Source organism: Castor canadensis, chromosome 3 (assembly GCF_047511655.1).
Source record: "Castor canadensis chromosome 3, mCasCan1.hap1v2, whole genome shotgun sequence".
Taxonomy (NCBI): domain Eukaryota; kingdom Metazoa; phylum Chordata; class Mammalia; order Rodentia; family Castoridae; genus Castor; species Castor canadensis.
Window position 1 is genome coordinate 87,394,393 of NC_133388.1, and position 16,729 is coordinate 87,411,121.

General features: G+C 37.4%; 1 protein-coding gene and 1 non-coding gene across 2 annotated transcripts in view; both read right to left on the minus strand.

Moving 5' to 3' along the window:
* The window catches only part of LOC109697568 (M1-specific T cell receptor alpha chain-like), a 685,092-nt gene that overhangs the window by 306,057 nt on the left and 362,306 nt on the right, over positions 1-16,729 (minus strand). The window lies entirely within an intron of this gene.
* On the minus strand, positions 1,441-1,644 carry LOC141422088 (small nucleolar RNA SNORA73 family). Its single transcript, XR_012446741.1, has one exon. It is a non-coding gene; the product is annotated as a small nucleolar RNA SNORA73 family (small nucleolar RNA).

Below are 16,729 nucleotides of genomic sequence, written 5' to 3' on the forward strand. Positions count from 1 at the left end.
GTGCTGGAAGTGTATCCTGATTCGAGTCATGGCACCAAATGTTAGGAAAAACACTGGTCACAAAGAAAGCTCACGAGAAAAGTCTCACATCCAAGAGCGAAGTTTAACGGCAGGCCTGAACTGCCAGGCTGGCTGGGGAGAGATGGCGCAGCACAGACTCTGAGCCAGGCGTGATTTTTATAGAAGAGGGAGCTTGAGGAAGTTGGTGCGTGCGCGGTAGTCTCTGGTGGGGCAGAGCTGTTATTGAGAATGGCTCCATTTCTCAAGTGAGGCCTGAGGATAAAATGGCTGCCAATTTACAAATGGCAACATTATTGTTCTATCAGGGTGCGCAAAGTGGGAGTGGGACCCCGTGGAGCCAGTGGAAATCCACAGGCCACAGCAGCAGCTCCCCAGACACCAAGAAGGGGAGCTTCTAAAGTGAATGCAGCCCAGATAATGACAACATACCCTGAAGGGCCTGGTCCTCAGCCAGAAAACAGTGACAACCTGTACTGTGAAAGCAGAGAAGAGCTACAAAAGTGTCCAGGAACCACCCATTAACCCCACCCCACCTGGAAGATTCCAGTATTAAAAGTCCTGGAAGGAAGCTTTTCATAAGGTTTTTCTTTTTTTTACTATTATTATTTTTTTACTGTATCTTACTTAAAACTATTTAAAACAATTCTCTTACTTTTTTTTTTCCTGGCAGTGCTGGGTAGGTACTGAACTCAGGGCTTTGTGCCTGATAGGCAAGCACTCTAACTCTTGGGCCACGCTTACAGCCCTCTTTTGCTACTATTTGTTTTGTTTTTCAGACAGGGCCTTGCTGCTATCTTTGCCTATGCCTATGATCTCCTTGCCTCAGCCTTGAATTCAGCTTGAAACACCATTCCCTTTCTTTCTTCTTACCTTTATCTCATTTTATTTATGTAATTTTTCTTCATTTTGTAATGGAATTTTTTCTTTTGCTCTTTTTCCTTCCTTACATTTTTCCTTTTCTTCTTTTTCTTTATTCATTCTTGCTTCTTTCTTTTTCTCTCTCTGTCCCCTCCTTTATTTCATTCTTCAGTTATTATTACGTTTACCTTTACTAGTTTTTTTGATGGTACTGGAGTTTGAGCTCAGGGCTTTGTGCTTGCTGGGCAGGGGTTCTACTGCTTGAGCTATGCCCCTAGCCCTGCCTTCATTAATTTTGAACTTCATTATTTTTGTACCTTTATTTTCAATGATTTATTGTCTTTTTATTAGTATATATTGATTTTACAAAGGGGTTTCATTGTGATATTTCCATACATGCATATAATATACTTTGATCAAATCCACCCCCTCTGTTACTATTTCTTACCCCCTTCCTACTTTTAAAAACTTTTTTTTCATTTTACATCGTTACTTTTTTCATTCATTAATGAATACAGTAAGACTAAAACAAAATTTTCTTTAAGCACATAGGACTAACAGGAATGTTTCCTGCATGGCTTGTCTCCTCAGTCATTGCCCACAGAACTCCGAGAAGTCATAGGAATATGCAGGCACAAACTCAAGGCCCAGATTCTTCTCCAACATTGTGGAAAGGGACTGTATGTCATGGGGCAGAGCCCTATGCTCATGTATGCCACTTGGTCAGAGCCTGAGAAGAGTGACCTCCCAGGGTATCCATGTTGGATTACAAACAATTTTAATGGGTTTCATTATACAATTTTCATATGTGTATAAAAGTACTTTGGTCATATTCAACCTCCTCCTTCACCCTGTCCTTCCACCCTCCCACCTCCCATTGGTTCCCACCCAGAAGGAGTCCTTGTTTTACACCTGTATCATTCATTGTTAAAAAAAGATCTAGATTCCACATATGAGGAAGCACATGTGATATTTATTTTTCTCAGTGTGGCTTATTTGGCCCAACATGATGATCCTCAGTTCAATCTCCTGCAAACTACATAATTTCATTCTTCCTTATAGCTTAATACTCCACTGTTTATATATACCACACCATTGTTTATATATACCACATTTTCTTCATCCGTTCATTCCTTGATGGACACCTAACCTGATTCCATAGTTTGAGTTTTTTTTTTTTTTTGTTTGTTTGCTTCTTTCTTTTTTTTTTTTTTTCATTTTTCTTTTATTATTCATATGTGCATACAAGGCTTGGTTCATTTCTCCCCCCTGCCCCCACCCCCTCCCTTACCACCCACTCCACCCCCTCCCGCTCCCCCCCCTCAATACCCAGCAGAAACTATTTTGCCCTTATCTCTAATTTTGTTGTAGAGAGAGTATAAGCAATAATAGGAAGGAACAAGGGGTTTTGCTGGTTGAGATAAGCTATACAGGGCATTGACTCACATTGATTTCCTGTGCATGGGTGTTACCTTCTAGGTTAGTTCTTTTTGATCTAACCTTTTCTCTAGTACCTGTTCCCCTTTTCCTATTGGCCTCAGTTGCTTTAAGGTATCTGCTTTAGTTTCTCTGCATTAAGGGCAACAAATGCTAGCTAGTTTTTTAGGTGTCTTAGCTATCCTCACCCCTCCCTTGTGTGCTCTCGCTTTTATCATGTGCTCATAGTCCAATCCCCTTGTTGTGTTTGCCCTTGATCTAATGTCCACATATGAGGGAGAACATACGATTTTTGGTCTTTTGGGCCAGGCTAACCTCACTCAGAATGATGTTCTCCAGTTCCATCCATTTACCAGCGAATGATAACATTTCATTCTTTTTCATGGCTGCATAGAATTCCATTGTGTATAGATACCACATTTTCTTAATCCATTCGTCTGTGCTGGGGCATCTTGGCTGTTTCCATAACTTGGCTATTGTGAATAGTGCCGCAATAAACATGGATGTGCAGGTGCCTCTGGAGTAATAGTCTTTTGGGTATATCCCCAAGAATGGTATTGCTGGATCAAATGGTAGATCGATGTCCAGCTTTTTAAGTAGCCTCCAAATTTTTTTCCAGAGTGGTTGTACTAGTCTACATTCCCACCAACAGTGTAAGAGGGTTCCTTTTTCCCCGCATCCTCGCCAACACTTGTTGTTGGTGGTGTTGCTGATGATGGCTATTCTAACAGGGGTGAGGTGGAATCTTAGTGTGGTTTTAATTTGCATTTCCTTTATTGCTAGAGATGGTGAGCATTTTTTCATGTGTTTTCTGGCCATTTGAATTTCTTCTTTTGAGAAAGTTCTGTTTAGTTCACATGCCCATTTCTTTATTGGTTCATTAGTTTTGGGAGAATTTAGTTTTTTAAGTTCCCTGTATATTCTGGTTATCAGTCCTTTGTCTGATGTATAATTGGCAAATATTTTCTCCCACTCTGTGGGTGTTCTCTTCAGTTTAGAGACCATTTCTTTTGATGAACAGAAGCTTTTTAGTTTTATGAGGTCCCATTTATCTATGCTATCTCTTAGTTGCTGTGCTGCTGGGGTTTCATTGAGAAAGTTCTTACCTATACCTACTAACTCCAGAGTATTTCCTATTCTTTCTTGTATCAACTTAAGAGTTTGTGGTCTGATATTAAGATCCTTGATCCATTTTGAGTTAATCTTGGTATAGGGTGATATACATGGATCTAGTTTCAGTTTTTTGCAGACTACTAACCAGTTTTCCCAGCAGTTTTTGTTGAAGAGGCTGCTATTTCTCCATCGTATATTTTTAGCTCCTTTGTCAAAGATAAGTTGCTCATAGTTGTGTGGCTTCATATCTGGATCCTCTATTCTGTTCCACTGGTCTTCATGTCTGTTTTTGTGCCAGTACCATGCTGTTTTTATTGTTATTGCTTTGTAATATAGTTTGAAGTCAGGTATTGTGATACCTCCTGCATTGTTCTTTTGACTGAGTATTGCCTTGGCTATTCGTGGCCTCTTGTGTTTCCATATAAATTTAACAGTAGATTTTTCAATCTCTTTAATGAATGTCATTGGAATTTTGATGGGAATTGCATTAAACATGTAGATTACTTTGGGGAGTATCAACATTTTTACTATGTTGATTCTACCAATCCATGAGCATGGGAGATCTCTCCACTTTCTATAGTCTTCCTCAATCTCTTTCTTCAGAAGTGTATAGTTGTCCTTGTAGAGGTCTTTCACATCTTTTGTTAGGTTTACACCTAGGTATTTGATTTTGTTTGAGGCTATTGTAAATGGAATTGTTTTCATACATTCTTTTTCCGTTTGCTCATTGTTAGTGTATAGAAATGCTAATGATTTTCTATGTTGATTTTATATCCTGCTACCTTGCTATAGCTATTGATGATGTCTAGAAGCTTCTGAGTAGAGTTTTTTGGGTCTTTAAGGTATAGGATCATGTCGTCTGCAAATAGGGATATTTTGACAGTTTCTTTACCTATTTGTATTCTTTTTATTCCTTCTTCTTGCCTAATTGCTCTGGCTAGGAATTCCAGTACTATGTTGAAGAGGAGTGGAGATAGTGGGCATCCTTGTCTGGTTCCTCATTTTAGAGGGAATGGTTTTAATTTTTCTCCGTTAATTATAATGCTGGCTGTAGGTTTGTCATATATAGCTTTTATAATGTTGAGGAACTTTCCTTCTATTCCTAGTTTTCTTAGAGCTTTTATCATGAAATGATGTTGGATCTTATCAAAGGCTTTTTCTGCATCTATTGAGATGATCAAGTGGTTTTTGTCTTTGCTTCTGTTAATGTGGTTTATTACGTTTATTGATTTTCGTATGTTGAACCACCCCTGCATCCCTGGGATGAAGCCTACCTGGTTGTGGTGAATAATCTTTTTGATGTGTTGCTGAATTCGATTTGCCATTATTTTGTTGAGGATTTTTGCATCAATGTTCATTAAGGAGATTGGCCTATAGTTCTCCTTTTTGGAGGTGTCTTTGCCTGGTTTTGGGATAAGTGTAATACTGGCTTCATAAAATGTGTTTGGCAGTTTTCCTTCCCTTTCTATTTCATGGAACAGTTTAAGGAGGGTTGGTATCAGTTCTTCTTTAAAGGTCTGATAGAATTCAGCAGAGAATCCATCAGGTCCTGGACTTTTCTTTTTTGGGGAGACTCTTGATTGCTGCTTCAATTTCATTTTGTGTTATAGGTCTATTCAGGTGATTAATTTCCTCTTGGTTCAGTTTTGGATGATCATATGTATCTAGAAATCTGTCCATTTCTTTTAGATTTTCAAATTTATTTGAATATAGGTTCTCAAAGTAGTCTCTGATGATTTCCTGGACTTCCATGGTGTTTGTTGTTATCTCCCCTTTTGCATTCCTGATTCTACTAATTTGGGTTTTTTCTCTCCTCATTTTAGTCAGGTTTGCCAGGGGTCTATCGATCTTGTTTATTTTTTCAAAGAACCAACTTTTTGTTTCATTAATTCTTTGTATGGTTTTTTTGGTTTCTATTTCGTTGATTTCAGCTCTTATTTTTATTATTTCTCTCCTTCTATTTGTTTTGGGATTTGCTTGTTCTTGTTTTTCTAGGAGTTTGAGATGTATCATTAGGTCATTGATTTGGGATCTTTCAATCTTTTTAATATATGCACTCATGGCTATAAACTTTCCTCTCAAGACTGCCTTAGCTGTGTCCCATAGGTTCCGGTAGGTTGTGTTTTCATTTTCATTGACTTCCAGGAACATTTTAATTTCCTCTTTTATTGCATCGATGATCCATTCTTCATTAAGTAATGAGTTATTTAGTTTCCAGCTGTTTGCATGGTTTTTGTCTTAACTTTTGTTGTTGAGTTCTACTTTTACTGCATTGTGGTCAGATAGTGTGCATGGTATTATTTCTATTTTCTTATATTTGCTGAGGCTTGCTTTGTGCCCTAGGATATGATCTATTTTGGAGAAGGTTCCATGGGCTGCTGAGAAGAATGTATATTGTGTAGAGGTTGGATGAAATGTTCTGTAGACATCTACTAGGTCCACTTGATCTATTGCATATTTTAGATCTTGGATTTCTTTATTGAGTTTTTGTTTGGATGACCTATCTATTGATGATAATGGAGTGTTAAAGTCTCCCACAACCACTGTGTTGGCGTTTATATATGCTTTTAGGTCTTTCAGGGTATGTTTGATGAAATTGGGTGCATTGACATTGGGTGCGTACAGATTGATGATTATTATTTCCTTTTGGTCTATTTCCCCTTTTATTAGTATGGAATGTCCTTCTTTATCTTGTTTGATCAATGTAGGTTTGAAGTCTACTTTGTCAGAGATAAGTATTGCTACTCCTGCTTGTTTTCGGGGGCCATTGGCTTGGTAAATCTTCTTCCAGCCTTTCATCCTAAGCATATGCTTATTTCTGTCGGTGAGATGAGTCTCCTGTAAGCAACAAATTGTTGGATGTTCTTTTTTAATCCATTTTGTCAAACGGTGTCTTTTGATGGGTGAATTAAGTCCATTAACATTAAGTGTTAGTACTGATAGGTATGTGGTGATTCCTGCCATTTAGTTATTTTAGTTGTTTGAAGGTTTGATTGTGTGTACCTAACTTGATGTTACTCTCTACTGTCTTGCTTTTTCTTATCCTGTGGTTTGGTGCTGCCTGCCTTTTCATGGTTAAGTTGGGTGTCACTTTCTGTGTGCAGGATCCCTTGCAGAATCTTTTGTAATGGTGGCTTTGTGGTCACATATTGTTTTAGTTTCTGCTTATCATGGAAGACTTTTATTGCTCCATCTATTTTGAATGATAGCTTTGCTGGGTAGAGTATCCTGGGGTTGAAGTTATTTTCATTCAGTGCCCGGAAGATCTCACCCCATGCTCTTCTTGCTTTTAATGTTTCTGTTGAGAAGTCTGTTGTGATTTTGATGGGTTTACCTTTGTATGTTACTTGTTTTTTCTCTCTTACAGCCTTCAATATTCTTTCCTTAGTTTCTGAACTTGTTGTTTTAATGATGATATGTCGTGGAGTAGTTCTATTTTGATCTGGTCTGTTTGGTGTCCTGGAGGCCTCTTGCATTTGTATGGGAATATCTTTCTCTAGATTTGGGAAATTTTCCGTTATTATTTTGTTGAATATATTACGCATTCCCTTCGCTTGCACCTCTTCTCCTTCTTCGATGCCCATGATTCTCAAGTTTGGTCTTTTGATGGAGTCAGTGAGTTCTTGCATTTTCTTTTCACAGGTCTTGAGTTGTTTAATTAATAGTTCTTCAGTTTTTCCTTTAATTACCATTTCATCTTCAAGTTCTGAGATTCTGTCTTCTGTTTGTTCTATTCTGCTGGATTGGCCTTCCGTTTTGTTTTGCAGTTCTGTTTCGTTCTTTTTTCTGAGGTTTTCCATATCCTGGCTGTTTTCTTCTTTATTGTTGTCTATTTTTGTCCTGAGTTCATTTATCCATTTATTCATTGTGTTCTCTCTTTCACTTTGGTGTTTATACAGTGCTTCTATGGTTTCCTTTATTTCTTCTTTTGCTTTTTCAAATTCTCTATTTTTATTGTCTTGGAATTTCTTGAGTGTCTCCTGTACATTTTGGTTGACCCTATCCAGTATCATCTCTATAAAATTCTCATTGAGTACTTGTAGTATGTCTTCTTTTAAATTATTCTTGTAGGCTTCATTGGGTCCTTTGGCATAGTTTATCTTCATTTTGTTGGAGTCTGGCTCTGAGTTTCTGTTCTCTTCATTCCCCTCTGGTTCCTGTACTAATTTTTTGCTGTGGGGAAACTGGTTTCCTTGTTTTTTCTGTCTTCCTGTCATTGTCCTTGGTGTTGTTACTGTCCCTGTACTGTGTGTAATTAAGTATTTTCTAGCTTGTAATAATAACAATGGTAATATTGAGAATGGAAGAGTGAGCTGAGATGGAAAGCAAGAAGTTAAAGAAAAGGGGAAAACAAATATACAGACAAGAGGGAGAAAGCAGAACAAGGTATCAGACAAGAGAGTTTCAAAGGTATAAACAGGGAGCGTTAGTGTGCTAATCGACAGTAAGCTGAACAGACAATAGAGAGACAGAGAGAGGATTGAAAATCAAAGATAAAAAAATAAAAATAAGTATATGAAAGTAATATCTATTTATAAAAATGAATTAAAATAAAATGGAAAATAGAAAATTAAAAAAAAAAAAAACCAAAAAACTTCCAAGTTTATATGCAATGCAATTTCAGTCTTAATAATTTGGATGTCCGTCTCAATCTCCAGTCCTGGAGTTGGTGCCTCAGATGTTGTTCTGTAGTTGTCTCATCAAAGGGGATGCATAAAGTAGAACAAAACTACACTCACACACACACACAGAAGATAAAAAAAAAAAAGCCCCACCAAGTGTCCCCAGTTCAAATGCAATACAGTTTCAGTAAGCTTTTCGGCTTGCAGGTGTAATTCGGTTGTTCTCTCATCAAAGGTAAGGAGAAAAAGAAAAAAAAGCATCTGGAGGCAGTTCTGAGAGTGGTATCTGCAACTGTGGCTTGCCTGCCTACTGCTCTCAGCCTGTAGCTGGCAGCGTTATTTATGCAGATCTCTGGGGTGAGCTAGCACTCACCTGGTCCCACAGGCTTTGTTTGCTCAGAGTTCTCCTGTGGGGAGGGGGGGGGCCTCTGCTACAGACTTTTCCCTTTCCAAGCACTGGGAAAGGTGACACTGCCCCGCGTTGTTAGGCCTGCGTGTTTATTTACAGTTCACGTGGGAAGTGGGTCTTCCCTCCTCTCACAAGCATCCCTGCTCCTGGTTGCTGGGCGCGCCCTGCTCCCACCAGAGGCTCTCCGGCCCGCCCGGCTCTTATTTACAGTCCCAGGAAGGATTCCCTTCCCCCAATCTTCAGCGCTCAGGGCGCCCCACCCTCTTTCCAGCGTGTCTTAACTGTTCTTATTGCTTAGTACTCAGTTTCTCTTTTTTTCCCGGGTGGAGGTCAGTCTGTCCAGGGGGCTATACTGCTCTGGCCCAGGCTTGTCTGTGGGGCTACCGCGGTACCGCGAAGCTCACCTGGTCCGCGTCTTCCCAAGCCATATGGGCGCCGGCCACTGGCGGCCCCGGGAGCCCTCCTCGGTTCTCTGTTTAACGTGAAGTGGAGATTCTCTGCACCGGCTGGAGATGTGGAGGAGTCAAAGTTATGCCTTTCCTCGGTGATTATGCCTGCAAAGTGTGTCTCCAGCGTCTCTCCAAGATTTCACTATAGGAGGGTCGCTTTCTGCTTCCTACCTCTAGCCGCCATCTTGGAATTCTTCCATAGTTTGAGTTTTGTGACTAGTGCTGCAATAAACACTGGTGTGCAGTATGCTGACTTACATTCCTTTGGATACATGCCTAGGAGTGGTGTAGTAGGGTCATATGGTAGTTCTATTTTTAGTGTTTTTGAGGATTTGCATAGTGGCTGTACTAATTTACATCTCTATCAATTAGTATACGAAGGTTCATTTTTTTCTCATATCCTTCTTGTTCATTTTTTATTGCTATTCTGACAGTGATGAGATGGAATCTTGATGTTGTTTTGATTTCTATTTCCTTTATGGCTGAGGATTTTGAACATTCCTTGATGTATTTATTGGCCATTTGTACTTTTTTGAAAACTTTCTGTTCACTTTATTTGCCCATTTATTCATTGGATTGCTTGTTCTTTTGGTGTTAATTTTTGGAGTTCTTTATATATTCTGGATATCAGCCTTTTATTTGATGAATAGCTGTAGGTTGTCTCTTGATGTTGTAGGTTATTGTTTCCTTTGCTGTACAGAAGATTTTTAACTTGATTCAATCCCATTTCTCAATCCTTGCTCTTACTTCTTGAGCAGTTCAGAATGGTTTTGCCTGTGCCTGTATCTTCAAGTGTTTTCCCTATGTTTCCTTTAGTAGTTTCAAGATTTCATGTCTTACATTAAGATCTTTGGCCTATTTCAAATTGATTATAATACAGGGGAAGAGATAAGGGTTGAATTTCAGTTTTCTACTTGTGAATATACAATTTCCCCAACACCATTTTTTTTGAAGAGGCTGCCTTTTCTTCAATGTATGTTTTTGGCAGCTTTGTTAAAAATCAGATGGTTGTAATTGTGTGGTCTTATTTCTGAATCTCCTATTCTGTTAGCCTTCATGTCTATTTTTATACCATGCTAGTTTTATTAGTATGTTTCTGTAGTATAATTTGAAGTCAGGTATTGTGTGAAGTCAGCAATTGCCAGCATTGCTCTTTTTGTTCAGGATTGCTTTGGATATTTGGGGGCTATCACACTTCAATATAAATTTTTGTATTGACTTTTCTATTTCTATGGGAAAATGACTTTGGGGTTTTGATGGAGATTGAATTAAATCTGTAGATTGCTTACAGTAGTATAACCATTTTCACACTATATATAATAATTTTCATATTTTCTGTCAATATATGAACATGAGTGGTCTTTCCATTAATTGAGTCTTATAGTATTTTTACATTTAGATTGTTTTTGTGTCATTGCAGCTGTTGACTTCTTTCTTAGTGATACTGGAGATTCAAGATAAGGTTACTCACTAAGAAGACCCCTATATGAACATGGAAGAGATGGTCTTCCTAACAGATGCACTTAATAAAATATACAAAGACAAGAAATACTAAGATGCAAGGCAACCAGATTCCTCCAGAAGTTCATAACTATCCAATAACAGAATCCAAAAATATCATAGTAGATAAAATGCTGGACAAAGAGTTCAAAAGTCCAGTTTTAAAAAAGATCAGTGATCTCAAAGAGGATTTAGATAAACAGATGAAAAAGTAAAGAGATAAATAGCAGCTTGGGTGAGAAATTCAGCAAAGAGATAGAGATCCTGGAAAGAAATAGAATTCTTAGAAGTGAAAAATTCAATAAATCAATAAAAAACGACTCAATTAAAAAGCTTCACCAAAATAAGAGCTGAAATCAACAAAATAGAAACCAAAAAAACCATACAAAGAATTAATGAAACAAAAAGTTGGTTCTTTGAAAAAATAAACAAGATCAATAGACCCCTGGCAAACATGACTAAAATGAGGAGAGAAAAAATCCAAATTAGTAGAATCAGGAATGCAAAAGGGGAGATAACAACAAACACCATGGAAGTCCAGGAAATCATCAGAGACTACTTTGAGAACCTATATTCAAATAAATTTGAAAATCTTAAAGAAATGGACAGATTTCTAGGTACATATGATCATCCAAAACTGAATGAAGAGGAAATTAATCACCTGAATAGACCTATAACACAAAATGAAATTGAAGCAGCAATCAAGAGTCTCCCCAAAAAGAAAAGTCCAGGACCTGATGGTTTCTCTGCTGAATTCTATCAGACCTTTAAAGAAGAACTGATACCAACCCTCCTTAAACTGTTCCACAATTTAGAAAGGGAAGGAAAACTGCCTAATACATTTTATGAAGCCAGTATTACACTTATCCCAAAACCAAGCAAAGATACCTCCAAAAAGGAGAACTATAGGCCAATCTCCTTAATGAACATTGATGCAAAAATCCTCAACAAAATAATGGTAAACCAAATTCAACAACACATCAAAAAGATTATTCACCATGACCAAGTAGGCTTCATCCCAAGGATGCAGGGGTGGTTCAACATACGAAAATCAATAAATGTAATAAACCACATAAACAGAAGCAAAGACAAAAACCACTTGATCCTCTCAATAGATGCAGAAAAAGCTTTTGATAAGATCCAACATCATTTAATGATAAAAGCTCTAAGAAAACTAGGAATAGAAGGAAAGCACCTCAACATTATAAAAGCTATATATGATAAACCTACAGCCAGCATTATACTTAATGGAGAAAAACTGAAACCATTCCCTCTAAAATCAGGAACCAGACAAGGATGCTCACTATTTCCACTCCTATTCAACATAGTACTAGAATTCCTAGCCAGAGCAATTAGGCAAGAAGAAGGAATAAAAGGAATGCAAATAGGTAAAGAAACTGTCAAAATATCCCTTTTTGCAGATGACATGATCCTATACCTTAAAGACCCAAAAAACTCTACTCAGAAGCTTCTAGACATCAGCAATAGCTATAGCAAGGTAGCAGGATATAAAGTCAACATAGAAAAATCATTAGCATTTCTATACACTAACAATGAGGAAACTGAAAAAGAATGTATGAAAACAATTGTATTTACAATAGCCTCAAAAAAAAATCAAATACCTAGGTGTAAACCTAACAAAAGATGTGAAAGACCTCTACAAGGAAAACTATACACTTCTGAAGAAAGAGATTGAGGAAGACTATAGAAAGTGGAGAGATCTCCCATGTTCATGGATTAGTAGAATCAACATAGTAAAAATGTCTATACTCCCAAAAGGAATCTACATGTTTAATGCAATTCCCATTAATGAATGCATTAATGAATGACATTCATTAAAGAGTTTGAAAAATCTACTGTTAAATTTATATGGAAACAAAAGAGGCCACGAATAGCCAAGTCAATACTCAGTCAAAAGAACAATGCTGGAGGTATCACAATACCTGACTTCAAACTATATTACAAAGCAATAACAATAAAAACAGCATGGTACTGGCACAAAAACAGACATGAAGACCAGTGGAACAGAATAGAGGACCCAGATATGAAGCCACACAACTTTGTCTTTGACAAAGGAGCTAAAAATATATGATGGAGAAATAGCAGCCTCTTCAACAAAAACTGCTGGGAAAACTGGTTAGTAGTCTGCAAAAAACTGAAACTAGATCCATGTATAGCACCCTATACCAATATTAACTCAAAATGGATCAAGGATCTTAATATCAGACCACAAACTCTAAAGTTGATACAGGAAAGAGTAGGAAATACTCTGGAGTTAGTAGGTATAGGTAAGAACTTTCTCAGTGGAACCCCAGCAGCACAGCAACTAAGAGATAGCATAGATAAATGGGACCTCATAAAGCTAAAACGCTTCTGTTCATCAAAAGAAATGGTCTCTAAACTGAAGAGAACACCCACAGAGTGGGAGAAAATATTTGCCAACTATATATCAGACAAAGGACTGATAACCAGAATATATAGGGAACTTAAAAAACTAAATTCTCCCAAAACTAATGAACCAATAAAGAAATGGGCAAGTGAACTAAACAGAACTTTCTCAAAAGAAGAAATTCAAATGGCCAAAAAACACATGAAAAAATGCTCACCATCTCTAGCAATAAAGGAAGTGCAAAATAAAACCACGCTAAGATTCCACCTCACCCCTGTTAGAATACCCATCATTAGCAACACCACCAACAACAGGTGTTGGCGAGGATGCGGGGAAAAAGGAACCCTCTTACACTGTTGGTGGGAATGTAAACTAGTACAACCACTCTGGAAAAAAATTTGGAGGCTACTTAAAAAGCTAGACACTGATCTACCATTTGATCCAGCAATACCACTCTTGGGGATATACCCAAAAGACTGTGACACAGGTGACTCCAGAGGCACCTGCACACCCATGTTTATTGTGGCACTATTCACAATAGCCAAGTTATTGAAACAGCCAAGATGCCCCACCACTGACGAATGGATTAAGAAAATGTGGTATCTATACACAATGGAATTTTATGCAGCCATGAAGAAGAACGAAATGTTATCATTCGCCGGTAAATGGATGGAATTGGAGAACATCATTCTGAATGAGGTTAGCCTGGCCCAAAAGACCAAAAATCGTATGTTGTTCCTCATATGTGGACATTAGATCAAGGGCAAACACAACAATGGGATTGGACTTTGAGCACATGATAAAAGTGAGAGCACACAAGGTAGGGGTGAGGATAGGTAAGACACCTAAAAAATTAGCTAGCCCTTAATGCAGAGAAACTAAAGCAGGTACCTTAAAAGCAACTGAGGCCAATAGGAAAAGGGGACCAGGAACTAGAGAAAAGGTGAGATCAAAAAGAATTAACCTAGAAGGTAATACACACGCACAGGAAATTAATGTGAGCCAACTCCCTGTATAGCTATCCTTATCTCAACCAGCAAAACCCCTTGTTCCTTCCTATTATTGCTTATACTCTCTCTACAACAAAATTAGAAATAAGGGCAAAATAGTTTCTGCTGGGTATTGAGGGGGTGGGGGGGAGAGGGAGGGGGCAGAGTGGGTGGTAAGGGAGGGGGTGGGGGCAGGGGAGAGAAATGACCCAAGCCTTGTATGCACATATGAATAATAAAAAAAAAAGCATCACCAATAGACTAGGCCTGAGGGAAGAAAGAGAACTCAGGAATTGAAGACAAGAATGAGAAAGTTACCAATAAGGAAAACAAAGCAATCATGGCCAGAGCATTCAAGATTCTGGGACACAACTAAGAGACAAAACCTATGAATCTGTGGTGTAGAAGAGGGAACTGAAATACATACTGAAGGCATAGAAAATTTTTTCAGTGATATTATAACAAAAATTTCTCCAGATCTATGGAAAGAAATGGATATTCAAATATGGGAGGCATAGAACACCCCAAACAGATATGATCAGATAAAAGCTTTTCCATAATATAGTATAGTTAAAATGCCAAAAGTAGAGAACAAAGAATAATGGCAGCTGCAAGAGAGAAACTCTGAATTATTTATAAAGGCAATCCTATCAGAATAACATCAGACAGGAACCTCTAAAGGCAGTAGTGCATGGATTGACATATTTCAAGCCCTGAAACAAAATAACTGCCAAATCAAGATTATTATATCCAACAAAGTTATCACTTAAAGCCAAAAGATAAATAAATATCTTTTAAAATAAACACAAAGTAGATATTCCTGACCATTGAAGAACTATTGCATGGAAGAGGCAGAATGCTATGCGTAAGCAAAAGATTTCAAGAAACTATAAACCTTGCCAGAAGAATAGATATGTAAGTGAGAATCAGGAAAGGAACAAACATTATTTATTAGTAAAGCAGCAAACTTCTAAGATGAAGAAGGGCAAAACTGGTGTAGCTCTCCAATAAAAAAGATGCACATTGGTTGATTGGATTAAAAAATAAGATCCATTGTTTCTGTCTGCAAAAAACTCACCTTACTAGCATGGACACATGTAGAATGAAAGTGGAAGGATGGAAAATAATATTCCAAGGAAAAAGAATCCTAGAGCAAGAAGGAGCAGTTGCTTCCACATCTGATAAAGCAAACTTCAAACCAAAATTAATTAGAAGGGATAAAGAAGGTCACTACATATTAATAAAGGGAACATTCTGTTAAAAGGATATAGCAATTGTATATATCCTCACTAAATGTTGGTGGATCCAGTTTCATGAACAAACCCTACCAGCCAAGCATGATGGTTTATACCTCTAATCCCAGCTACTCAGGAGATGGAGGTAGGAGGATTATAAATTTGAAGCCAGCCTGGGGCAAAGTCAGCAAGATCCTATTTCAATAAACAAACAAACAAGCAAACAAACAGCATAGAGGCATGGTTCAAGTGTTAGAGTGTTTGCTTAGCAAGTGAAAGGCCCTAGGTTCAATCCCCAATGTAACCAAAAAAACCTCCAAATAAAACAACAACAACAACAGCTGCAACAAACCCCCAAATACTACTGGAAATAAAGGGACAGATAGATCCAGATACAATAATAGTTTGGGACTTCAACATTCGACTCCCATCAATAGATAGATCATCCAGACAAAAATCAGTCAACAAAGAAGCTTCAGCATTAAATTGCATCATAGATTAAATGGATTTAAGAGACATCTACAGACTATGCCATGCAACAGCTTAGAATGCACAGTCTTCTCAGCAGCCCATGGAACTTTCTCTGAAACAGATCAGTTGTAGACTATAAGCAAGTCTTAACAAACAGAAGAAAAATGAAATAATTTCTTGGATCGTCTCAGATTATAATGGAAAGTAGAAATCAATAGCAAGAAAAACAACAGAAATTATACAATCACATGGAGATTGAACAATACCCTTTGCAATGATCAGTGGGTCATTGAAGAAATCAGGGAGGAAATTAAAAAATTCCTAGTATGAAATGAAAATGAAAACACAGCTTAAGGGAATCTTTGGGACACAGTGAAGGCAATTCTAAGAGGGAAGTTTATAAATGCCTGCATTAAAAGTCAGAGACGTCTCAAATAAATAACCTAATGATGCACATCAGGATTTTAGAAAAAGAAGTACAAGCCAAACTCTGAATTAGTAGTTGGAAATAAATGGTAAATATGACAGCAGAAATTAATGAAATGGAAACAAAAGAACACTACAAAGCATTAATAAAACAAAGAATTGGTTCTTTGGAAAGGTTATTAAGAACAACAAACTCTTAGCCAAACTTACCAAAAGAAAGAAGGAAAAGACTCAAATTAATAAAATTGGAGCCAAAAGAGGGGATATTATAACAGATACTACTGAAATCTAAAGAACCTTTAGGCAATATTTTGAAAACTTTTCAATAAATTGGAAAATCTGAAAGGAACTGAGAAATTTCCAGACACATATGACCTACTGAAATTGAACCAAGAGGATATAAACCACCCAAATAGGTCAATAACAAGCAACGAGACTGAATTAGTAATAAAGTGTCCCAACAAAGAAAAGTCCAGGATCAGATAGCTTCACCACTGAATTTTCTATTAGGCCTTTAAAGACTGACACCAGTCCTCCTCAAAGTATTCCAAAAAATAGAAAGGGAAGGAGCACTTCTAAACTCATACTAGGAAGGCATTATTACCCTGATACTCAAATTGGGTAGGAACAAAACCAAAAAAGAAAACTATAGACCAATTTCCTTGGTAAAATAGCCACAAAAATTCTCAATAAAATACTTTCAAACAGAATGCCCTAACATGTTAAACAATTATAACCATGATCAAGTTTTATTTTATTGCAGAGATGCATGGATGTTTCAATAAGTATAGTACATTATACAAATAGAAT